We start from the raw sequence: 26,701 nt of genomic DNA, 5'->3' as shown, positions 1-26,701 counted from the left end.
AAAGAGGAAGTTCAGAAGTGAAACGGTAGTGAAAAATGGCAGGGTCAATGGATTGGACCATTCCAGCGGGTCAAGAATTGTGGAGAAGTATCACAAAAAAGAAGCTAGAAAAATAGGAGACGGTGATCAGAGAGTGGAACGCTTGCACGTGAGATCCTGGAGATGGTAGGGTTGTTGGTAATAATGTTTGGGGTGTGACAATGGGCGTGAGTGACTGAAGTCGGTTGGAGAACAAGATCACTGAAGGAGAGGAGTTCAAAAAATGGGAAGTCTGGTGTTAAGTAGGAGATCACCTACAGGGATGTTGACGTTACCAAAAAAGGTGACAGGGAAGGTGGCAGAGAGAGAGTGACCCTGGTTACATATCTCTTTGAAATATGATGAAAGCTACACACTATCATTTTTAAAAAGTGCACATACACATATATTTTTGGTGGTGTAATATTCAAACCTCCTGCCCCCTTCATGGATGGATCTCTAGACCAGGCTGAATATTAAAGTAGCTCTGCTCCAAAATTTTAAATTTATCCGTAGGTAGGGTTATTATTTCTCCCTCCCTCCCTCCCTTCTTTCCTTCCTTCCTTCCTTCCTTCCCTCCCCTTTCCCTTCCTCCCTCTTTCCCTTCCTTCCATGTGACTAACCATCACTTATGTGAACTTTGGTTAAGTACTCCTTTTGGAAGAATCCTGTTCCCCGAATGCAACAGCGAAGAACCGTGCTTCCCCATTTGCAACGGTAGGGGGCACCCTAACATTTCTAAACTTCGCGATGAGGTTCAGCCCACAGTGCAGAAGAGCAGCAGCCCGTTCAATAATACTTTCAGAAAAAAGGAGAATGTCAAGCTGGAGGGAGGAGACTGTTTACCACTGCACTTTCTGAAATCCAGGGTGATCCTAGCAGTTTCTTCTTTCATTATTTAGTGGCAGTGCTTAGACTGGAAAGGAACATTTTCAATAGTAAGCTAGAGGGGAAGTCTGTTTGGATCATGAAGTTCCATCTCTTAGTGAAACAGGTACAGCAATGTAAAATATTCATGTGAAATATAAATAAATATCCAAATATATCACCACGTTTTCACCTAAATCATGTTTCTACAGAGTTCAGGATGGTCTTGTTAATAGTAAAATATGTTCAACTAATACAAACTTTAAAAAGCCACTGTTTCCTAGCCCAGACTAATAAACTCAATAAATTTTCCTCACAAAATAGCTAACAAATGGAGGAACTTGTTGGAAATATTATGGGGACCAATAAAAGATAATTTTATTTTATGTAATAACCACTTATGAAAACTCACTGTGGCTTGATGTGAAGAGCTGGACTCCTTAGAGGTTAACACCCCAATCATAAACCAACAATGAGGGTAAACTTGAAGGGCATTTCTTCTATTATGAAACATTTACAATAATAACCTTGTAAAAGATAATGGGATCTTTTTAAAGCTCATTTATTTCCTGGCTAAGTGGCAATTTCCCATCACTCAAAATGCCAGTACTTCCTCCTGAAACCCTAGGGATAATCCAATTCATGTATGTTCGTTAAAAAAAAAATCTGGTTAAAATAAGCAAGTGATTCTGTTTTAATAACATTTGTCCTGCCAGCAATAAGACAGTCTCAGGTGCAAATAAATATATAAACAAACAGATTTTCTTTAAAGCACATGGGGTCTCATATCATTTCCAAATTAGCCAATTAGCATGGTGTTATTGGAAGAGATAATTAAAAAGTACATTTAGACTCAGAAATGTTTCCTGAGAGTAATCTGGAGCTTACAGTCCTTATTCCACCTGTAATTACTTTGCCTGATTTTCCACTCTGTAGATAGAGGTGAACACACCTTCATCTGGGCAGAGGGAAAGCCTTTTTCTTTCTCTCCTGGAGTAAGCTTACATATATCAATACTTCAAACCGATCAATAAACAATTATCTTTTAACAAAAGAACTCCCCATACCAACTCTCTAAGTTGTTTGAGGGAGAGTTAACTACTACAGAATTTAAATTAAGACTAAAAGTGTTGTCTTTGTCCAGAGATCCAGACTGTAATTTGTTCTGTTAGAAATATTTTCACAATTAGAATTCTTGGTAAGTTCATCGACTTTTGTAGTAAAGGATGTCTATCAGAAAAACTGAATTATTAAACTGTATGAGGTCACTTATATGTGGAATCTAAAAAAGACAATAAACCAGTGAATATAACAAAAAAGAAGCAGACTCACAGATATAGAGATCAAACCAATGATTATCGATGGGGAGAGGGAAGAGGGAGGGGCAATATCGGGGTTGAAAACTGGGGTACAAACTGTTGGGTGTAAGATAAGATCAAGGATGTATTGTACAACACGGGGGAGATAGCCAGTATTTGTAATAACTGTAAATGAAAAGTAACCTTTAAAAATCGTATAACAAATTTAAAAAGATAAAAAGAAAAATAAAAACCGAATTATTGAGCTTTATAGGTGAAAGAATTTTGCTGGGGAGAGGTGGGGCTTGGGGAGGACAAGATGAACAGACAATCTGTATTTGAGAGTCATTAAGCTGGTGCCTTTTAAATTTTAAAGTGCATATAAATCACCTATAGAGTTTGTTAAAATGCAAATTCTTATTCAGTAAGTTGGGGTAGGGCCTGAGACTCTGCATTTCTAATGTTTCCACGCGATAAAGTGTTGCTGGTTAGAGGTCACATTTGGAGTGACAAAGCGTTAAGCTTTCTGACAATTCTGTGCCTTTGCTTTATGTGTGCTAGCTCTCCACCATTCACCCTCCCTGTTGGTATAGCTCTTTTACTATTTACACGCCTGCTCTCTGCTCAGGCGTGCATGCATTCCTTCTCTTTGGGTAGCATTCACTTTATTTTTAAAAATAAAATTTTGATTGTAGAACCGTGTTAGGTTTACAGAAAAATTGTGAAGATAGTTTCCCGCACTGATTCCCTTATTATTAACTTCTTAATAATTAATTAAGGTCCATTACAATGAATGAACCAATACTGATACAGTATCATTAACTAAAATCCACACTTTATTCAGATCTCTTTGTTTTTACCTAATGTCCTTTTTCTGTCCCAGGATCCCATCCAGGACACCACATTCCATTTAGTTGTCATGTCTCCTTAGGCCCCTCTTGGCTATGATAATAGTTTCTCAGACATTAGTTGTTTCTGATGACCTGGACAGTTTTAAGGAGTGCCAGTCAGGTATTTTGTAGAATATCCCTCAAATGAGAATTGTCTGATTTTTTCCCTCATGGTTAGACTGCAGTTATGTGTTCTGGGGGGAGGACCACAGAGGTGAAGTGTTATCCTCATCACATCACATCTAAGGAACATAACCTCAACATTATTTATCACTGTTGATGTTGGCCTTGATCACTTGGCTAAGGTAGTGTTTTCAAGTTTCTCTACTGTCAAGTTACTCTTTTTTCCCCTTTTCCATACTGTTCTCTATGGCAGGCAGTCACCATGTGCAGCCCGCACTTAAATGGGAGGTTATGTTCTACCTCTCTGAGAGTGGAGTGTCTACATAAATTATTTGCAATTCTTCTGCATGGGAGATTTGTATATCACCCCCCATTTATATGTCTATTTCATCATTTATTTATATCATAGATATTTATTCTATACTTTGGGTTATAACCCCATGCTATTTAATTTTGTTGCTAAAAACATTCCAGTGTAGTTTTGTTTTTGTTTGTTTGTTTGTTTTTAGCACTTTTGAAATTTCTGGCACTATAAGATGCTCCAGGCTCATCTTGTATATTTTCTGTCCCAGTCATAGAATTAGCCATTTCTCTAAGGAGCCCTAACCAGCCCTTTTAGTAGAGAATGCTACGGGAAACTAAGTTCTGGGCACTAAGTGTGTTAGTTGCTACAGGGGTATCTTTGCTTCTGTGCCCTCTTGGCTGATAGAGCAAGCAAATATACGTGTGAATATTAATCCATGTATATACACATATCTGCAAATATTTCTATGTATAAATATTTGTAACTACATTAAGCTAAACATGAGTTTATATTGATGTCTCTGACTCCATTTTTTTAAACATCTTTATTGGGTGGGAGGGAGACGCAAAAGGGAGGGGATATGGGAACATATGTATATGTATAACTGATTTAATTTGTTATAAAGCAAAAAATAAAAAAAAATCTTTATTGGAGTATAATTGCTTTACAATGGGGTGTTAGTTTCTTCTGTATAACAAAGTGAAGCAGCTAGATGTATACATACATCTCCTCCCTCTTGCATCTCCCTCCCTCCCACCCTCCCTATCCCACCCCTCTAGGTGGTCACAAAGCACCAAGCTGATCTCCCTGTGCTATGCGGCTGCTTCCCACTAGCTATCTGTTTTACGTTTGGTAGTGTATATATGTCCATGCCACTCTCCCACTTTGTCCCAGCTTACCCTTCCCCCTCCCCATATCCTCAAGTCCATTCTCTAGTAGGTCTGCGTCTTTATTCCCACCTTGCCCCTAGATTCTTCATGACCATTTTTTTTTTTTTTAGATTCCATATATATGTGTTAGCATACGGTATTTGTTTTTCTCTTTCTGACTTACTTCACTCTGTATGACAGTCTCTAGGTCCATCCACCTCACTACAAATAACTCAATTTCGTTTCTTTTTATGGCTAATATTCCATTGTATATATGTGCCACATCTTCTTTATCCATTCATCTGTTTATGGACACTTAGGTTGCTTCCATGTCCTGGCTGTTATAAATAGAGCTGCAATGAACACTGTGGCACGTGGATGGCTCTGACTCCATCACTGCATGGATCATTCTAGACCTCGTTCCTTGCTTATCTGTAACCATCCACTCCAACAATGAAAATCCAGGCTCCAACCTCCCGCCATCCACTGAGGGCCTGCTGGCGGGTGAGGCCATGTTGCTACGAGGCTGCCTGCATGCCCCAGAGGGGTGCGAGGCTAGCGCTGGTTTGCTGGTGGGCGAGTATGTCTCTGGCACTAATAGGTTAGATGGAAGATTCCAACATGGCATGCGCCAGTGCTGGCATCATTGTGGTAGAATGAACTCCCCAATATGGCTGCAACCAGTGTCTTCATCCCCAGGGGGAGTCCCAGTTGCCTCCTGCCCCTCTGGCAGGATCTCCAAGGTCAGCAAGTGGGTCTGACCCAGACTTCTTTCCAATTACTGCCTCTGAATCGGGACTCAGAACATGTGAGGTTTTGCATGTGCATGTGTATCTTATAGTACTCTGGCTCCCAAACATAAGCCCTACTAGTTTTCAAAGCCAGACGTTTTGAGGGTTTGTCTTCCTGGTGCAGGACTCCTGGCCAGGGAGCCCAGTATGAGGCTGGGGCTGCTTGCTTCTTGGGGAGAACCTCTGCAATTGTGATATTTCTCCTGTTTTGGGGTCATCCACTCAGGGGTGTGGGTCCTGACTAAACTGTGTCTCTGCCACCACTACCCATCTCATTGTGGTTCCTTCTTTGTGCCTTCAGTTTTGGAAAATCTTTTCTGGTCGTTCTCATAGATAGTTGCTCTGTAAGTGGTAATTTTGGTGTGCCTGCAGAGGAGGTGAGTTCAGGGTCTTCCTACTCTGCCAGCTTGGTCATACCCTCAATCGCATTTTTATTTTCAATCACATGTTTTAGTTGGATGTGGAAGTTTGCCTGGCAATTTGATAATTATTGTCACTCAGCATGTTGGCAATATTCATGGTATTTTAGTTTACATTGTTACTTTAGAAATAACTGCTTTCTGACTAATTATTGTTTATTTGTAGGCCATATGTCTTTTCTCTCTGCTTGCTTTCAAGAATTTCTCGTATTTTTTGTGTGACTCTATTTTGTTTATTTTGCTCAAAACTCATCTACTCCTTATATCTGGATTCACTTTTGACAAGAGAACTAAAAAGAAAACCCAAGAGTTTCATATGCTTTATTCTCTCAAGTTAAAAAATAAGAATAGGGCCTCCCTGGTGGCGCAGTGGTTGAGAGTCCGCCTGCCGATGCGGGGGATACGGGTTCGTGCCCCGGTCTGGGAGGATCCCATATGCCGCGGAGCGGCTGGGCCCGTGAGCCATGGCCGCTGGGCCTGCGCATCCGGAGCCTGTGCTCCGCAACGGGAGAGGCCACAGCAGTGAGAGGCCCGCATACCGCAAAAAGAAAAAAAAAAATAAAATAAGAATAACCTGATGTAAATTTGGTGGGGATTTTTGCTGAATGAGACTGAAGTTTCAGAGATTAGGAACAGAACTGAAATCTAGTTTTGGGCACGGGGACTGGACTAACACTGTTTTTCCTCCCATTACTAATACATGGACCTGATGGATAAAATACAAGAACAACAGCAAAACTAAATCATACCTTTAAAAAAAGAGATGGAAATCTGTGGGTACTTCATTTAAAGCAAAGGTAATTTGAAGTTAGAGAAACGTTTGTAGCATGATATCCTGATAACCTGGGCCTGTGTGGTATACACGTCAGAACTGAAGCTCTTACATCCAGCCAGGGCTCTGTAAGGGCTGCTGTGGCAGATTGCATTCTCCAGAGATGGTCATAAGAATATTTCTCAGTCCACATGGTTTTGTAGAAACTTGCCCCTCCTTTATCAAAGGTGGAATCTAATTCCCCTTCCCTTGAATCTCTTATGTCTCACGTTTAACCAATAGAATTGGTCAGTGGAAGTGATGTTCCATGATTTCCAGGTCTCAGTCAGAAAAGGTGGTGCATCTTCCAGTTGCTGGTTGGAACACTCTTGCTGGGGGCCTGTGCTGCCATGGAAGCTGGCCAACTGCCCCGAGGCCACCGTGCCATGAAGAAGCACAAATTATCGCATGTGGAGAGACCACTTGGAGAAGCCCTGGAACTACACTCAGAGCCTGGCCAGCACCCATCTGCTCCTGCTGGCCTCAACCCCACCTCCCCACCCCACTTCCAGCTCCAGTCACCTAGCACTGCAAATGTTTCAGAGATATTGAGCCAGAACTGCCCATAGAGCCAGTGTCAAATTTCTCATCCACATGAGATAAGAAAATGATCATTTATATTATTTTAAGTCACTTAAAATTTAGTGATTTGTTATGCAGCATTAACGACTTGAACAGCTGTTCTTTTAGTGGAAAAGGGACTACAGGGATCCTTTCCACAGACCCACTGATGTGGCGAGAAACCTCCTCCCTGTCTGGGGATTCTGGGCAAATAGTCTCTTTTGAGAAATTAAAGTCATAAGAGATCTCTCACCTTCTGAGGTTGTAAGGTATGAAGACAAATTAAATACGGATTGTTGGGGATTTTTTCATTATATGGTAATTGCCTTTTAGGAAATAAAGCTAACATGGAATGAAGTAGAGCCAATAGTTAGAGGGAGAGAGAGAGTCCTGAATACAATATTTGAGCACCTAATTCCAGCTATGCTTGATTACAGTTACATGAGCCAATTTATTTTGTTTTTGCTTTAGTTTGTTTGAGTTTCATTACATTTAACTAAAAGCATTCTGACTATTACAACTCCACTTTTCTAGACCAGTTCATATTCAAAGAGATAGGAAGGAGCAGCAAGTTAGCCAATGAGGTAGACTCTTACACAGTGGCTTAAATGAATCACAGCTCCTGGTTTCATGTTCTCTGTGACCCCTCCCACAGTGAGTCTGGGTGTGACCATATGACTATTGGTGTTTGCATTTTGGGGCTGGTCCTCTTGGAATTCTCTCTCCTAGAACTCAGCTGCCATGCTGAATGGATGTCCAGGATATTCTGCTGCAAATGAGAGGTCATTTGGAGAATGCCCAGAGGATGAGATACATCACTGAGAGATAAACCATGGGGAGGAAGACCAAGGCAGCCCAGCCCAGCTCCTAGCTGAATGCAGCCACATGAGTGATCCAGCCAACAACACGTGGAGCAGAAAAAACACCCAGCTGAGCTTAGTTAACACACAGAATCATGAGAAATAATGAATTGTTAATTTTTTAACCAACTAAGTCTTGGAGTAGCTTATTAGGCACCAAAAGAGAACTGAAAGAGCCAAGGATCAAAACACCCAGTCAGAGTATATCTTACCCAGTTGCCCAAGACAGAGTCCATGATATCCATCCATCCATATAGCCATTCGTCATCTATCCATCCATCTATTCATCCAGATATCCATCCATCCATCAATGCATCCATCTACCTATTTATCCATCCATCCAGCTATCCATCCATCCATTCATCCAATCAATGCAGCATTTAATAAATGCCTAATATATACTGGCCAAAAAAATTTGTAAAGGAAAAAAGTCATAAATGGCAAGTAAATATGCACAATCACTATGTAAATAAGGGACTTTAGAATTCAATGTTTATTTCTTTCAGAAGATTTAAAATGGTCTTGACTGTGAAGGAAATGACTTCTGACTAATCAATATTTACAACTAAATTTTCCAGCATATGTATGGAGGTAGAAGCTATGTTTTAAGGCCACATCCTCCCAAAGTGTATCACAATCACCTACATTTATGAACAGACAAGTTATTTTAAGGTTTAAAGGGAATACGTTTTCATTGCAATGAGAAACCAGCCATCATTTTCTGCTTTGAAATTCATTCCTTCACTAAGAGGCATTTGACTACCAGAGTTCAAATCTTATGTCCATCACTTTGTAGATTTATGACCTTGCGGGCAATTATTAACCATTCCAAGCTATGATTTCCCCATTTGTTAAAAGACACAATAGTAGCATTTACCGCTTGTGGTAAGCCCCAAGCAAATAAATGTTATTATTATCCAAGATGATTCCTGGATCATCAACTCTGTCCTAGGAAACCCATTTGCTTTTCTTTATTTGAAAGGAAATGGTAGTCATCTTTACTTCCTAACAGGAAAAACTAGTAAATAAATCCTTATTAGTATTAACTGACTCCATCCTTCCTTTTCACTCCATGCTTTGGGTAATAAAGATTTTAGTAAATAATGTTAAACTTGAAAAAATGCATTAATGTATTAAATGATTTTTATACCCATAAGCATTACCTTATTATATGATGTCTGAAGGAGGAGCTGGTGCAATATCTGAATATGATTAGTTTTATAATGGAATGGGGAAGCAGGGAGGGAGAACTGGGCTCATTTTTTCCTTTTTGGAAGAATGCATAACACTGTGTTAATTGACGAAGGAAAGAACTTAGCTTTCAGGGGATTCAGGTTTGAGGAGTGAACAGTAAGTTCTAGCCAAGCTGGGAAACTTTGGGAGGTTCTAATCTGCAGAAAGTAGAAAGCCTCCATGTACCAAGAACATGGAAATCATGGCCCCAGTTTGGGCTTTGAATCTGCCACAGTTCTATTATAATTTAACCCCGTGGTCAATTCATATCGTCACGTTTGAGAATCTGAGGAGGATGTGTCAGGTATTGTTCAGAAAGCTCTGTGATACCCTGTGCATTGGGATTATACTCTTTAGAATGACAATGATAATTCTGATCCCAGAAATGCATGAAGTAGCTCAAAGTGTGTATGAGCTGGAAAAATATTTGGAAGGCTCTAGAATTGCCATGATGAAAAAAATAAAGTCTCCTGTCTCAGTCCTCACAGAGCTTATAGTTTAGAAAGGGAGGTAGATTTAACCACACATAGAAACAAAGCTGAAGTTACGCTGTGACGGGTGGGAAAACTGGAGCCACACAGAATACCAGGAAAGCCTCTAACTGGGGAATTTGAACCTCTGTATTTCATCGAAACTTAGAGGCAGTTTTTATGTGATGCATGGTTATTCTAGGTACCACTAAGAAAAAAAATCATCCACAATGGAATTCCTAAAAGGGAATCTCCACATGAAGCTGGGATGCCCCCCGCAATAAAAGAGCAAGTGAGAAATAAATGTTCTCACGGAAAGGGACAGCAAGGAAATTTACTTGTCTCAATGTCGGCACTGAGCTGAAGGAGGAAAAGAAAACTCTCCCGAGAATTTCAACGTCAAGTCGGTGCTTACGTGTTCTCCGTCTGAATTCACATCAGTAATATGTCCCAAAACTCAAGGAGAGAATTTAAAATGATTTCAGACTGGTAGTCACCTGAGATGACTGGCAGAGGCAAACGCAATTCTTGTTGGAAGAATTGACTTGCATCTGGGCCAACAGTACTCACAAGACTCCACTTACTTGTGGGACACACTGTAATCTCAGAGAGGCTAAAGTATGAAGAAACTGGGATGGAGGTTGGGTCTCAAAGATTCACAGGCTCTACCTTGGTGAGGAGGTGGGATGACATTCCAGTCAGAGGCATGAGCACATGCAAAGGGACCCAAGGAGAGGGAGGCTCAGGGAGGTCAGGGGACAGGAGGGCCGAGTGTGCAGAGCACAGATGCAGGGAACGTGGTGGTGGGTCAGGCTGGAGAGGTGGGCTCAGGTGAGATCGCGCAGGGCATTGGAGCCACATGAAGGAGTTTTGTCCAGATCCAAAGAGAAATGGGGGAGACTAAAAGGTTTTTGGAGGGAGAGTTTGAGAGAATCACATTTGTGTTTAGAAACAATGTTTTTGGCTGCAGTAAGAAAAATGGATCGAGGGTAGATGGAAGCTTAGTGGATGGTGCCTACAGTATAATGGTCCAGCAGTCCCCAACCTTTTTGGCACCAGGGACCGTTTTCATGGAAGACAATTTTTCCAAGGACTGTGGGTTGGGGATAGTTTCATGGTGATTCAAGCACATTACATTTATTGTGCACTTTATTTCTATTATTATTACATCAGCTCCACCTGAGATCATCAGGTATTAGATGCCAGGGGTTGGGGACCCCTGGTAACCTATGACTCTCCTCTTTGCAAGAAGGATAACCCAGAAAGACTGAGGCTCACTTTGGACTTAACTGACTGAAAGGGAATAGTCCTCAGACATGGCGAGATCAGAGAGCGTCACCCAAGCCAGGAGGTCTGTGGGTGATGGGGATCCTGGGGAAGGACCCTGGTGGACTCTGAAGGTGTGGCCTGGCTTTCTCATAATATATCTTATAACACATTACTTGCCTCTTTTTTGTTGTTGTTCTCAAGTGAACTACCAAGAAACCATAAGCTTTTTGAAAGAGATTTTCACAGAACAGATGATAATGTTTTCCTTAAATTCTCACCTGTCTTATTTTTAAAGGAAAATCTCCTGAAATTCAGTAACTTGGGACTGGTTCTACACTCAGAGAAAGACAGGGTGTATAGTCTCAGTGGTTGAATTTGCTATGTTTGGTCTTTCTACAGATGCCTTAACTCTGGCTTTTTATTGAGTATTTTATCTTTGAACTATGAAGACAGTGTTAGGAAAGTGACTTCCAACACTTATAAGAGATTTAAAATTTGCTCACTGTTTTACAATTTGGCTTTATAAATAAGCATAAAATTATATAAACAGGCATTAGTGAGATCATATCACACATATTGGGATTTTATTTAGTGAAATTATATTTTTCCTGTTTCCTTTTTCACTTGCTTTTCTCCATTCCTAGCCTTCCCAGTCCATGACTCTGTAACCCCCTCCCACCAGTAACCCATGAAATATATTTTTATTTGTTTAATTAAAACTTACGTAGTGCTAATAGGAACTGGACATGTTTTAAGCACTTGACAAACTTTAGAATCTGGTGAACCATGTGGGTTTCTTCTCAGAATAATGTTTTTAAATGCATAAAATAAAATGCATGGGATTACAAAGTAAACCAATTATACTGAAAAAATTATCAAATCTTTAAAATATTGTGATATTAAATATCATATTATTTAATAGCACAGTAAATAAAAATATCTAGTGTCAGGTCAAATAACTGGCATATTTCAAAATAATGATGAGCATAAATAACATTTTGAGATACTTGGAACACCTCTGACATGATAGGAAAATATTTGTAATTGTATTTGTAACACAGTCACAGGTATAGCAAATAATACTGCAGTTTTTTGTCTACATTCAGAATTGAAGGAAGTGCTAAACTTCAGGTGGATGTTGTGGATATCATTTTTTCTATTCAAGTTTGTGCATCAACCCCCAGTAAAGATATTAGTACCTTTTGTGGGAGGAATGCCATTTCTGCCAAATGAACAGAGTATCTTGTACTCTGTGTGTTCAGAGCTCATAAGAACGTAGTTTGGTATTCAGGGAAATAGAAGTTGATGTTTCCATGTTGGCAGAGGAACACATGGGAATTGCTTATATGTCGAAGCTAAAAAATGATACAAATGAACTTATATACAAAACAGAAATAAACTCACAGACACAGAAAACAAATTTATGGTTACCAAAGGGGAACATGGGTAGGGGAGGGATAAAGGAGGAGTTTGGGATTAGCAGATACACACTAATATGTATGAAATAGATAAACAACAAGGTCCAACTGTATAACACAGGGAATTATATTCAATATCTTATAAACAAACTATAATGGAAAATAATCTGTAAAAGAATATATATGTATATATATTTATATATATGTTATATATATATATATATATATATATATATACATATATATAACTGAATCACTTTGCTGTACACCTGAAACTAACATAACATTGTAAATCAACTATACTTCAATAAAAAAAAGAACCCCAGGTTTGTGGACAGACACCTGCACGTGGGCATCTAAAAGCGCATCTGGATGCATGTAAAGGAGGCCTGTGGTCTTCACTCCTTGTTCTCTTCTCAGACAAATTACTTTCCCAACTCAGTAAGGGCCACCCAATTATAAAATCCACTCACTCAGTTATAGAAACCATTTACCCAACTGTAAAAACAATTCACCTGACTGTAAAACCCAGAAGCCTGGGAATCATCTTTAACTTTCTCCTTTCCCTCACCCTCATGTTCAGCCCATCACCAGGGGCTGTCAGTGTTCCCTCTAAAATTTTCCCCTGATCCACTCATTTCTATCTCCATTGCCGTTTCCCAATCCAATCTCCATCATCTCTGACTTAGCCTCTTGGATTCCACTTTTCTTTCTCTGAAACTTGTTCTCCATAATGATCTTATAACACATTCACTTATGGTCAATTAATCTATGACAAAGGAGGCAAGAATGTACAATGGAGAAAAGACAGTCTCCTCAACAAATGGTGCTGGGAAAACTGGACAGCTATATGTAAAAGAATGAATTTAGAACACTCTCTAATACTATAAACAAAAATAAACTCAAAATGGATTAAAGACCTAAATGTAAGACCTGAAACCATACAACTTCTAGAAGAAACAAAGGAGAACACTCTTTGACATACCCTGTAGCAATATATTTTTTTTTGTTTTCAAAGGCAAAAGAAACAAGAACAAGAATAAACAAATGGGACCCAATTAAACTTAAAAGCTTTTTCACAGCAAAGGAAACCATCAACAATATGAAAAGACAACCTACTGAATGGGAGAAAATATTTGCAAATGATATGACTGATAAGGGGCTAATATCCAAAATCTATAAACAGCTCATACAACTCAATATCAAAAAAACAAACAACCCAATTAAAAAATGGGCAGAAGAACTGAATAGACACTTTTCCAAAGAAGACATACAGATGGCTAACAGGCATGTGAAAAGATGCTAATCATCAGAGAAATGCAAGAGAAAGACAAATACTCTATATCACTTATATGTGGAATCTAAAAAAAATGAAACAAACTAGTGAATACAGCAAAAAAGAAACAGACTCACAGATATAGAGAACAAACTAGCAGTTACCAGTGGGGAGAGGGAAGGCTGAGGGGACAAGATAAGGGGAGGGAATTAACAGGTACAAACTACCATGTATAAAGTAAATAAACTACAAGGATATATTGTACAACACGGAATACAGCCAATATTTTATAATAACTTTAAATGGACTATAACCTTTAAAAATTGTGAATCACTATGTTGTACACCTGAAATGTATATAATACTGTGAATCAACTATATGTCAATAAAACAAACAAACAAAACTCGCTTCAGGGTCACCCCTCAAAAATTAGAATAAAATCCAAACCCTTTAACATTGTGTAAAGGCCTCGCATGGTCTGACTCTTCCCTACCTTTCAGATCGAAGTTTTTCTTTCTCACTCTTGTTTGGCCTTCCAGCTATACTGGCCTCCTCTCTGGTTCTCAAACACGCCAAACCTTCTGCTGCCTCCAGACATTTGCACATGCTATTTCCTTTGCCTAAAATATGCGTTCTCTAGATCTTTGCATCACAGGATCCTTCTCACCCTTTGGGTCTTAACTCAAGTAGTACCTTCTCACAATGGCCTTACCAAACTGCTCTGATGTGGTGTCCACTTTTTCATTACTCTACTATGATTACTTCTAGATTTTAACATGCACACTAAAATGTATTGTTCTTTTTTTGAATTTTATTTTATTTTTTTATACAGCAGGTTCTTATTACTTATCCATTTTATACATATTAGTGTATACATGTCAATCCCGATCTCCCAATTCATCACCCCCCCCCACCGCTTTCCCCCCTTGGTGTCCATACATTTGTTCTCTACATCCATATCTCAATTTCTGCCCTGCAAACCGCTTCATTTGTACCACATTTCTAGCTTCCATATATATGTGTTGACATACGATATTTGTTTTTCTCTTTCTGACTTACTTCACTCTGTATGATAGTCTCTAGACTCATCCATGTCTCTACAAATGACCCAATTTCGTTCCATTTTATGGCTAATATTCCATTGTCTATATGTATCACATCTTCTTTATCCATTTGTCTGTTGATGGGCATTTAGGTTGCTTCCATGACCTGGCTATTATAAATAGTGTTGCAATGAACATTGGGGTGCATGTGTCTTTTTGAATTATGGTTTTCTCAGAGTATATGCCCAGTAGTGTGATTGCTGGGTCATATGGTAATTCTATTTTTAGTTTTTAAAGGAAGCTACATACTGTTCTCCATAGTGGCTGTATCAATTTACATTCCCACCAACAGTGCAAGAGGGTTCCCTTTCCTCCACATCCTCTCCAGCATTTGTTGTTTGTAGATTTTCTGATGATGCCCATTCTAACAGGTGTGAGGTAATACCTCATTGTAGTTTGCATTTGCATTTCTCTAATAATTAGTGATGTTGAGCCATTTTCATGTGGTTCTTGGCCATCTGTATGTCTTCTTTGGAGAAATATCTATTTAGGTCTTCTGCCCATTTTTTGATTGGGTTGTTTTTCTAATATTGAGCTGCATGAGCTGTTTATATATTTTGGAGATTAATCCTTTGTCCATTGATTCGTTTGCAAATATTTTCTCCCATTCTGAGGGATGTTTCTTCATCTTGCTTGTAGTTTCTTTTGCTTTGCAAAAGAAACTTAAAACTTCTAAGTTTCAGTAGGTCCCATTTGTTTATTTTTAGTTTTATTTCCATTACTCTAGGAGGTGGATCAAAAAAGATCGTGCTGTGATTTATGTCAAAGTGTGTTCTTCCTATGTTTTCCTCTAAGAGTTTTATAGTGTCCGGTCTTACGTTTAGGTCTCTAATCCATTTTGAGTTTATTTTGGTGTATGGTGTTAGGGAGTGTTCTAATTTCGTTTTTTACATGTCGCTGTCCAGTTTTCTGAGCACCACTTACTGAAGAGACTGTCTTTTCTCCATTGTATATCCTTGCCTCCTTTGTCATAGATTAGTTGATCATAGATGTATGGGTTTATCTCTGGGCTTTTTATCCTGTTCCCTTGATCTATATTTCTGCTTTTGTGCCAGTACCATATTGTCTTGATTACTGTAGCTTTGTTGTATAGTCTGAAGTCAGGGAGTCTGATTCCTCCAGCTCCGTTTTTTTTCCGCAAGACTGCTTTGGCTATTCGGGGTCTTTTTTTTTTTTTTTTTTTTTTTTTCCGTATGTGGGCCTCTCACTGTTGTGGCCTTTCCCATTGTGGAGCACAGGCTCCGGATGAGCAGGCTCAGCAGCCATGGCTCACGGGCCCAGCTGCTCCACGGCTTGTGGGATCTTCGTGGACCGGGGCACGAACCCGCGTCTCCTGCATCGGCAGGCAGACTCTCAACAACTGCGCCACCAGAGAAGACCTCGGGGTCTTTTGTGTCTCTATATTAAATGCATTGCTCTAATGTCGGCAGTTAAGTAGTATCTCTCTAGCCTTCCATTAAACAATAGAAAAAATGTAGCATGCTTTTTTGTCTTCTGCTTCTTCTCCTTTCTCCACCTCCCATCTTTTTTTTTTTTTACAACTTTATTGGAGTATAATTTCTTAATAATGGTGTGTTAGTTTCTGCTTTATAACAAAATTAATCAGTTATACATATACATATGTTCCCATATCCCCTCCCTCTTGCGTCTCCCTCCCACCCTCCCTATCCCACCCCTCCAGGCGGTCACAAAGCACCGAGCTGATCTCCCTGTGCTATGCAGCTGCTTCCCACTAGCTATCTACCTTACGTTTGGTAGTGTATATATGTCCATGCCTCTCTTTCGCTTTGTCACAGCTTACCCTTCCCTCTCCACATATCCTCAAGTCCATTCTCTAGTAGGTCTGTGTCTTTATTCCTGTCTTACCCCTATGTTCTTCACGACATTTTTTTTCTTAAATTCCATATATATGTGTCAGCATACAGTATTTGTCTTTCTCTTTCTGACTTAATTCACTCTGTATGACAGACTCTAGGTCCATCCACCTCATTACAAATAGCTCAGTTTCATTTCTTTTTATGGCTGAGTAATATTCCTTTGCATATATGTGCCACATCTTCTTTATCCATTCATCTGATGATGGACACTTAGGTTGTTTCCATCTCTGGGCTATTGTAAATAGGGCTGCTATGAACATTTTGGTACATGAATTTTTGAATTATGGTTTTCTCAGGGTATATGCCCAGTAGTGGGATTGCTGGGTCATATGGTAGTTCTATTTGTAGTTTTTTAAGGAACCTCCATACTGTTCTCCATAGTGGCTGTATCAATTCACATTCTCACCAGCAGTGCAAGAGTGTACCCTTTTTTCCACACCCTCTCCAGCATTTATTGTTTCTAGATTTTTTGATGATGGCCATTCTGACTGGTGTGAGATGATATCTCATTGTAGTTTTGATTTGCATTTCTCTAATGAGTAAAGATGTTGAGCATCCTTTCATGTGTTTGTTGGCAGTCTGTATATCTTCTGTGGAGAAATGTCTGTTTAGGTCTTCTGCCCATTTTTGGATTGGGATGTTTGTTTTTTTTGTTATTGAGCTGCATGAGCTGCTTATAAATTTTGGAGATTAATCCTTTGTCAGTTGCTTCATTTGCAAATATTTTCTCCCATTCTGAGGGTTGTCTTTTGGTCTTGTTTATGGTTTCCTCTGCTGTGCAAAAGCTTTTAAGTTTCATTAGGTCCCATGTGTTTATTTATGTCTGTATTTACATTTCTCTAGGAGGTGGGTCAAAAAGGATCTTGCTGTGATTTATGTCATAGAGTGTTCTGCCTATGTTTTCCTCTAAGAGTTTGATAGTGTCTGGCCTTACATTTAGGTCTTTAATCCATTTTGAGCTTATTTTTGTGTATGGTGTTAGGGAGTGATCTAATCTCATATTTTTACATGTCCCTGTCCAGTTCTCCCAGCACCACTTATTGAAGAGACTGTCCTTTCTCCACTGTACATTCCTGCCTCCTTTATCAAAGATAAGGTGACCATATGTGCGTGGGTTTATCTCTGGGCTTTCTATCCTGTTCCATTGATCTATCTTTCTGTTTTTGTGCCAGTACCATACTGTCTTGATGACTGTAGCTTTGTAGTATAGTCTGAAGTCAGGGAGCCTGATTCCTCCAGCTCCATTTTTCATTCTCAAGATTGCGTTCGCTATTCGGGGTCTTTTGCGTTTCCATACAAATTGTGAAATTTTTTGTTCTAGTTCTGTGGAAAATGCCAGTGGTAGTTTGATAGGGATTGCATTGAATCTGTAGATTGCTTTGGGTAGTAGAGTCATTTTCACAATGTTGATTCTTCCAATCCAAGCACATGGTACATCTCTCCATCTATTTGTATGATCTTTAATTTCTTTCATGAGTGTCTTATAATTTTCTGCATACAGGTCTTTTGTCTCCTTAGGTAGGTTTATTCCTAGATATTTTATTCTTTTTGTTGCAATGGTAAATGGGAGTGTTTTCTTGAGTTCACTTTCAGATTTTTCATCATTAGTGTATAGGAATGCCAGAGATTTTTTTTTTTAAGAAGATGTTGGGGGTAGGAGTTTATTAATCAACTTATTTATTTTTGCTGTGTTGGGTCTTCATTTCTGTGTGAGGGCTTTCTCTAGTTGTGGCAAGTGGGGGCCACTCTTCATCGCGGTGCGTGGGCCTCTCACTATCATGGCCTCCTTCGTTGTGTAGCACAGGCTCCAGACGCGCAGGCTCTGTAGCTGTGGCTCACGGTCCCAGTTGCTCCGCGGCATGTGGGATCCTCCCAGACCAGGGCTTGAACCTGTGTCCCCTGCATTAGCAGGCAGACTCCCAACCACTGTGCCACCAGGGAAGCCCCCAGAGATTTTTGTGCATTAATTTTGTATCCTGCTACTTTACCAAATTCATTGATTAGCTCTAATAGTTTTCTGGTAGCATCTTTAGGATTCTGTATGTATAGTATCATGTCATCTGCAAACAGTGATAGCTTTACTTCTTCTTTTCTGATTTGGATTCCCTTTATTTCCTTTTCTTCTCTGATTGCTGTGGCTAAAACTTCCAAAACTATGTTGAATAAGAGTGGTGAGAGTGGGCAACCTTGTCTTGTTCCTGATCTTAGTGGAAATGGTTTCAGTTATTCACCATTGAGGATGATGTTGGCTCTGGGTTTGTCATATATGGCCTTTATTATGTTGAGGAAAGTTCCCTCTATGCCTACTTTCTGCAGGGTTTTTATCATAAATGGGTGTTGAATTTTGTCAAAAGCTTTCTCTGCATCTACTGAGATGATCATTTGGTTTTTCTCCTTCAACTTGTTAATATGGTATATCACGTTGATTGATTTGCGTATATTGAAGAATCCTTGCATTCCTGGAGTAAACCCCACTTGATCATGGTGTATGATCCTTTTAATGTGTTTTGGATTCTGTTTCCTAGTATTTTGTTGAGGATTTTTGCATCTATGTTCATCAGTGATATTGTCCTATAGTTTTCTTTCTTTGTGACATCCTTGTCTGGTTTTGGTATCAAGGTGATGGTGGCCTCATAGAATGAGTTTGGGAGTGTTCCTCCCTCTGCTATATTTTGGAAGAGTTTGAGAAGGATAGGTGTTAGCTCTTCTCTAAATGCTTGATAGAATTCACCTGTGAAGCCATCTGGTCCTGGGCTTTTGTTTGTTGGAAGATTTTTTATCACAGTTTCAATTTCAGTGCTTGTGATTGGTCTGTTCATATGTTCTATTTCTTCCTGATTCAGTCTTGGCAGGTTGTGCATTTCTAAGAATTTGTCCATTTCTTCCAGGTTGTCCATTTTATTGGCATAGAGTTGCTTGCAGTAATCTCTCATGATCTTTTGTATTTCTGCAGTGTCAGTTGTTACTTCTCCTTTTTCATTTCTAATTCTATTGATTTGAGTCTTCTCCCTTTTTTTCTTGATGAGTCTGGCTAATGGTTTATCAATTTTGTTTATCTTCTCAAAGAACCAGCTTTTAGTTTTATTGATCTTTGTTATCGTTTCCTTCATTTCTTTTTCATTTATTTCTGATCTGATCTTTATGATTTCTTCCCTTCTGCTAACTTTGGGGTTTATTTGTTCTTCTTTCTCTAATTGCTTTAGGTGCAGGGTCAGGTTGTTTACTCGAGATGTTTCCTGTTTCTTAAGGTGGGATTGTATTGCTATAAACTTCCCTCTTAGAACTGCTTTTGCTGTGTCCCATAGGTTTTGGGTCGTCATGTGTCCATTGCCATTTCTTTCTAGGTATTTTTTTATTTCCTCTTTTCTTCAGTGATCACTTCGTTATTGAGTAGTGTATTATTTAGCCTCCATGTGTTTGTATTTTTTATAGATCTTTTCCTGTAATTGATGTCTAGTCTCATAGCATTGTGGTCAGAAAAGATACTTGATGCAATTTCAATTTTCTTAAATTTACCAAGGCTTGATTTGTGACCCAAGATATGATCTATCCTGTAGAATGTTCCATGAGCACTTGAGAAAAATGTGTATTCTGTTGTTTTTGGATGGAATGTCCTATAAATATCAATTAAGTCCATCTTGTTTAATGTATCATTTAAAGCTTGTGTTTCCTTATTTATTTTCATTTTGGATGATCTGTCCATTGGTGAAAGTGGGGTGTTAAAGTCCCCTACTATCAATGTGTTACTGTCGATTTCCCCTTTTATGGCTGTTAGTATTTGCCTTATATATTGAGGTGCTCCTATGTTGGGTGCTTAAATATTTACAATTGTTATATCTTCTTCTTGGATCGATCCCTTGATCATTATGTAGTGTCCTTCTTTGTCTCTTCTAGTAGTCTTTATTTTAAAGTCTATTTTGTCTGATACGAGAATTGCTACTCCAGCTTGCTTTTGGTTTCCATTTGCATGGAATATCTTTTTCCATCCCCTTACTTTCAGTCTGTATGTGTCTCTAGGTCTGAAGTGGGTCTCTTGTAGACAGCATATATATGGGTCTTGTTTTTGTATCCATTCAGCCACTTTGTGTCTTTTGGTGGGAGCATTTAGTCCATTTACATTTAAGGTAATTATCGATATGTATGTTCCTATTCCCATTTTCTTAATTGTTTTGGGTTCGTTATTGTAGGTCTTTTCCTTCTGTTGTGTTTCTTGCCTAGAGAAGTTCCTTTAGCATTTGTTGTAAAGCTGGTTTGGTGGTGCTGAACTCTCTCAGCTTTTGCTTGTCTGTAAACGTTTTAATTTCTCCATCAAATCTGAATGAGATCTTTGCTGGGTAGAGTAATCTTGGTTGCAGGTTTTTCTCCTTCATCACTTTAAATATGTCCTGCCAGTCCCTTCTGGCTTGCAGAGTTTATGCTGAAAGATCAGCTGTTATCCTGATGGGGATTGCCTTGTGTGTTATTTTTTGTTTTTCCCTTGCTGCTTTTAATATGTTTTCTTTGTATTTAATTTTTGACAGTTTGATTAATATGTGTCTTGGCATATTTCTCCTTGGATTTACCCTATATGGGACTCTCTGTGTCTCCTGGACTTGACTATTTCCTTTCCCATATTAGGGAAGTTTTCAACTATAATCTCTTCAAATATTTTCTGAGTCCCTTTCTTTTTCTCTTCTTCTTCTGGAACCCCTATAATTCAAATGTTGGTGCGTTTAATGTTGTCCCAGAGGTCTCTGAGACTGTCCTCAGTTCTTTTCATTATTTTTTCTTTCTTCTGCTCTGCAGTAGTTATTTCCACTATTTTATCTTCCACCTCACTTATCCGTTCTTCTGCCTCAGTTATTCTATTGATCCCATCTAGAGTATTTTTCATTTCATTTATTGTGTTTTGAAGCGTTGCTTGATTCATCTTTAGTTCTTCTAGGTCCTTGTTAACAATTTCTTGCATTTTGTCTATTCTCTTTCCATGATTTTGGATCATCTTTACTATCATTATTCTGAATTCTTTTTCAGGTAGACTGCTTATTTCCTCTTCGTTAGGTCTGTTGGGTTTTTATCTTGCTCCTTCTCCTGCTGTGTGTTTTTCTGTCTTCTCATTTTGCTTATCTTACTGTGTTTGGGGTCTCCTTTTTGCAGGCTACAGGTTCGTAGTTCCTGTTGTTTTTGGTGTCTGTCTCCAGTGGCTAAGGTTGGTTCAGTTGGTTGCGTAGCCTTCCTGGTGGAGGGGACTAGTGCCTGTGTTCTGGTGGATGAGGCTGGATCTTTTCTTTCTGGTGGGCAGGTCCATGTCTGGTGGTGTGTTTTGGGGTGTCTGTGGACTTTTTATGATTTAGGCATCCTCTCTGCTAATGGGTGGCATTGTGTTTCTGTCTAGCTAGTCGTTTGGCATAGGGTGTCCAGCACTGTAGCTTGCTGGTCTTTGAGTGAAGCTGGGTGCTGGTGTTGAGATGGAGATCTCTGGAAGATTTTTACCATTTGATATTATGTGGAGCTGAGAGGTCTCTTGTGGGCCAGTGTCCTGAAGTTGGCTCTCCCACCTCAGAGGCACAGCACTGACTCCTGGCTCCTCAATTTGGGATGATTCATTGTCTATTCATGTATTCCACAGATGCAGGGTACATCAAGTTGATTGTGGAGCTTTAATCTGCTGCTTCTGAGGCTGCTGGGAGAGATTTCCCTTTCTCTTCTTTGTTCTCACAGCTCCCGGGTCTGAGCTTTGGATTTGGCCCCGCCTCTGCGTGTAGGTCGCTGGAGGGAGTCTGTTCTTCACTCAGACAGGACAGGGTTAAAGGAGCAGCCACTTCAGGGACTCTGGCTCACTCAGGCTGGGTGGGGGGAGGGAGGGGCACGGAGTGCGGGGCGAGCCTTCAGTGGCAGAGGCCGGCATGACATTGCACCAGCCCGAGGCGCGCCGTGCGTTCTTCCAGGGAAGCCGTCCCTGGATCCCGGGACCCCGGCAGTGAGGGGCTGCACAGGCTCCCCGGAAGTGTGGTGTGGACAGTGACCTGCGCACGCACACAGGCCTCGTGGAGGTGGCAGCAGCTCCAGCGTCCAACGCCCGTCTCTGGGGTCCGCGCTTTCAGCCGCGGCTCGCACCCGTCTCTGGAGCTCCTTTATGTAGCGCCCTTAATCCCCTCTCCTCGTGCACCAGGAAACAAACAGGGAAGAAAAAGTCTCTTGCCTCTGTGTCAGGTCCAGACTTTTTCCTGGACTCCCTCCCGGCTAGCTGTGGCGCATTAGCCCCTTCAGGCTGTGTTCACACCGCCAGCCCCAGTCCTCTCCCTGTGCTCCGAGTGAATCCCAAGCCTCAGCTCCCAGCGCCACCTGCCCCGGCGGGCGAGCTGACTAGCCTCTCAGGCTGGTGAGTGCCCGTTGGCACCGATCATCTGTGCGGGAATCTCTCTGCTTTGCCCTACCCAGGTACGTGGGGAGTTTCCTCACTTTTGGGAGGTCTGAGGTCTTATGCCAGCATTCAGCAGGTGTTCTGTAGGAGTTGTTCTACGTGTAGCTGTATTTCTGGTGTAGCTGTGGGGAGGAAGGTGATCTGTGCGTCTTACTCTTCTGCCATCTTCCCCGGAAGTTCTATCTTTTTTTTTAAACACATTTTTATTTGCACATTTTATTTTGGTCATGCCCCATGGAATGTGGGATCTTATTTCTCCTACCAGGGATTGAACCCATGCACCCTGCAATGGAAGCATGGAGTCTTAACCACTGGACCACCAGGGAAGTCCCTCTCCATCTCCCATCTTGATTTCCACTGGAATTTTAGTTTCAGATTATTTTGAATATTTTAACAAACAATTATTTAGACTTAAGAATAAATTTTTCTAATAGTTCATGCATTTATCTGTTTCTCTGAGATCCATTTTCTTTTTTCTGAAGTTTGTTTTCTCATCATTCTTTCAGCATGTATCTGTCGGTAATAAATTGAGTTCTTGGATATAAAGGTGGATATATACATTTGTTAAAACTGATCAAACTCTATACTTAAAATCAGCACATTTCACTGCATGTAAGTTAGAAATATAGTATCAGAAAAAATTTAATAGATGAACCAGTGGATACCACTGAGAACACAAGCTGAAGAAATTTCTCTTAGAACACAGCACAAAGAGATAAAGAAATGGAAAGTATGAATATGAAGTCAGGAGAGAGAGAGAGAGAGAGAGAGAGAGAGAGAGAGAGTGAGAGAGAGAGAAAGAGAGAGAGAGAGAGGGAGAGGACAGATTTAGAAGGTGTAACATTCAATTACATTCAATTCATGGGAGTTTTAGGAGAAAAGCTAGTCTCTTGGAATGAGAACTGGAATGAAGGATATACTCAGAGAAATAAAGGAAATTTCCTAGAATAGAAGACAAATGGAAAGGGCCAACTGAGCAATATAAATATGTACTTTATATCCATATTTAGGCACATGGCAGTTATTGAAGTTAAGAATAGCAAAGCTGACATGGAAATACTTAGGTGTCAAATGTGGTTTTACCCACTGGACAGAATGTAGTATGGGCCATGTGTTCATCACAAATTTTTGAATATTTCCTGTGCACCAGGCATTGTGTCAGATGCTTAGTGATTTAGAAGCATGTGAGAGATGACCCTTGCCTTGGAGAAATTCTTTGTCTAGAAGGAGTAATAGACAGCTCAGTGGATAAGTGCAACCAAAGGCTGATAAATGGAAAAATGGAGCACACACATACACTAATGGGGCAGCACCAGGGGTTAATCAGCCTGGTAAGGGGAGAACAATGTCCTATCTAATTGAAGTGAGACATCTAGAAAGGAAAAATAACATGTAAAAAATTTTCTTTTCAGAATACAGTTCTTTACATTGCTTTAGTAACAAGGTGTGGGTGTGAAAGGCTGGCAGTGGGGAAAACACAGGTGTGAGGTCTGTTAGCTGTAGTCTCTAGTTACTCAGGTTAATGTGCAGTCACTGGAGTGCTGCTCAGAGGCCCAAGTGGGTTTTGGAAAGCTATCAATCACAAGCAACCATGAGGGCAAGTGCAGATGAAGAGAAAAGATCTAAATATCTCTGGGCTTCCGCTATATCTGTGAGGGACAAAAAGGGAAGAACAAAGAATTTATGTATGTAGAATTTTCATGGAAGAATACATTATTTCTTTTTTTTAATTGAAATATAGTTAGTTGATTTACAATGTTGTGATAGTTTCAAGTATACAGCAAAATGACTCAGTTACACACACACACACACACACACACACATATATATAAATTTCACTCTTTTCCATTATAGGTTATTACAAGATATTGAATATAGTTCCTTGTGCTTTAAGTAGGTCCTTGTTATTTATTTATTTTTCATATAGTAGTTTGTATCTGTTAATCCCAAACTCCTAATTTATCCCTCTCCCTACCCTTTTCCCCTTTGGTAACCATAAGTTTGTTTTCTATGTCTGTGAGTCTATTTCTGTTTAGAATACATTATTTCTTCATAGAGTACTTGGATTTTACCTTTTATGGGTTCTATCTACAAAAGGGATAGAGAACAGGTGGGTAGGGCTGGTACTAAATGTGGAAAACCCTTTTCTGGCTGAAATCTGTAAGTAAGATGAGGTTTAGCTAAAATTTTCTTTGTTATTTGGCAGTTGATTTCTCAAAGAAAGATAACACTAATACTGAAGGTAATTTCAAGTTTCATAAAATAATTTAACTGGAGACAAATATCCCCAGATCTATTTATGCAAGGAGCCAGAGGCAATAACTGAGTAAACTGCAGAATTTGGATGAAACAGAAACGAGACTGTTCTATTGGCTGCAGCTCATTACATAGATCCTAGAAATGCTGGTCGTATCACTACTTATGCTCGCGAGAAAATGCTAAAGGGAATTGGATGTCTTAAATTCTACCTTTTAAAAATGGGGTCCCAGGCTTCCCTGGTGGTGCAGTGGTTAAGAACCTGCCTGCCAGTGTAGGTGAAATGGGTTCGAGCCCTGGTCTGGGAAGATCCCACATGCTGTAGAGCAACCAAGCCCGTGTGCCACAACTATTGAGCCTGCGCTCTAGAGCCGAGCCACAACTACTGAAGCCTGTGCATAGCAACGGAGACCCAACGCAGCCAAAAAGAAAGAAAGAAAGAAAAATAAAAGGCAAGTTAGAAATTAGAAAAAAACAAACACAAAAAGACAAAAGAGAAGTTGCCTTTTCTTTTTGATATCTGAGATCTTCTTAGCGCTCTTCCTTTTCAGAGTTTTCAACATCTGGATTTCTTTAAGCAGTTCGATGAGTTCTTCTTTCAAATTAGAATGAAATTTGTCGATGGCTTCCTTGTAAATTCTGAGTCTATTTTTTGTTTATACTCTAAGGGGGTGCTTTCAAATGCAGACAAAACAACATCTAGCTCCATGATGTCACTGGTTTTCTTTTAAACACCAAATAGGTACACAGTCGGAAGTATCCAAATCTGTGACTTCTTGGTTTCTTCCTTTTGCCACAAAACATCTTTTTCTGAGTTCTCAGTTGACTTTCTGTTGCCAGGGTCTCTTTTTCAACAGAGAGCTCAGCACTAAGGGGTCCTATCTTTTTAGGCGTGTCTGATTCAGCTGGTTTCTCTGAAAATTCTGAAGATGCTGTAGCTGAAACAGCTTCATGTTGTCGTGTATTATGTTGTCTGCTGGTTTAACTTTTCTTCTTATATCATTTTCTTCAGTGCTTTCAGATTCATTACTAATGGGCTTGAGTTTTCTTCCTGGCTTTTTTGCACTAATTTTTACAGAATCATTTTCACTTGCTTCAATTTCAGAAGTGTCCAAACTTCTTTTTGCTTCTTTTCCTTGAGGAGTTGAGGGGATAAATGATCCACAGTGTTTGGAGAATTCTTCCTCATCAGCATATATAGAGTGCTGTGTAGAGGAGGGTATCTTTCGTGGAGTGTGTTCTTCCTACAGTGTTCTTTGAACATCTCGTACCTGAGCACCGCACTCGCCCCAGCAGGGCCATCCCAGCCCACCACTCTCTCCAGTCCCCTTTTTAAGCTAAAGTATTTTGAAGCAAATCCCAGAGAGTATGTTATTTTACCTGTAAATACTTCAGTAAAATCATGGCCATCTTATAGAGAATGAACAAGTGGCTATCAGTGGGGAGAAGGAGGAGGGAAGGGGCAAGATAAGGGTAGTGGAAATAAAAAGGGTTATTATGGGATTATATTAAATTATGTGTGTGAAACTTTTGAAAATTGTAAAGCATAATAGAATTTAAAGAATCACTCAATAAAAACTATTCC

The 26,701-nt window shown here is 39.8% G+C and overlaps 1 pseudogene; it reads right to left on the bottom strand.

Annotated features, from left to right (window-relative positions):
* Positions 1-662: 662 nt before the first annotated feature.
* LOC132490538 (centromere protein U-like) lies at positions 663-26,418 on the bottom strand (annotated as a pseudogene).
* Positions 26,419-26,701: the final 283 nt, after the last annotated feature.

Source organism: Mesoplodon densirostris, chromosome 5, assembly GCF_025265405.1.
Source record: "Mesoplodon densirostris isolate mMesDen1 chromosome 5, mMesDen1 primary haplotype, whole genome shotgun sequence".
NCBI classification, from domain to species: Eukaryota; Metazoa; Chordata; class Mammalia; order Artiodactyla; family Ziphiidae; genus Mesoplodon; species Mesoplodon densirostris.
This window is presented reverse-complemented; position numbering and strand designations above follow the sequence as displayed.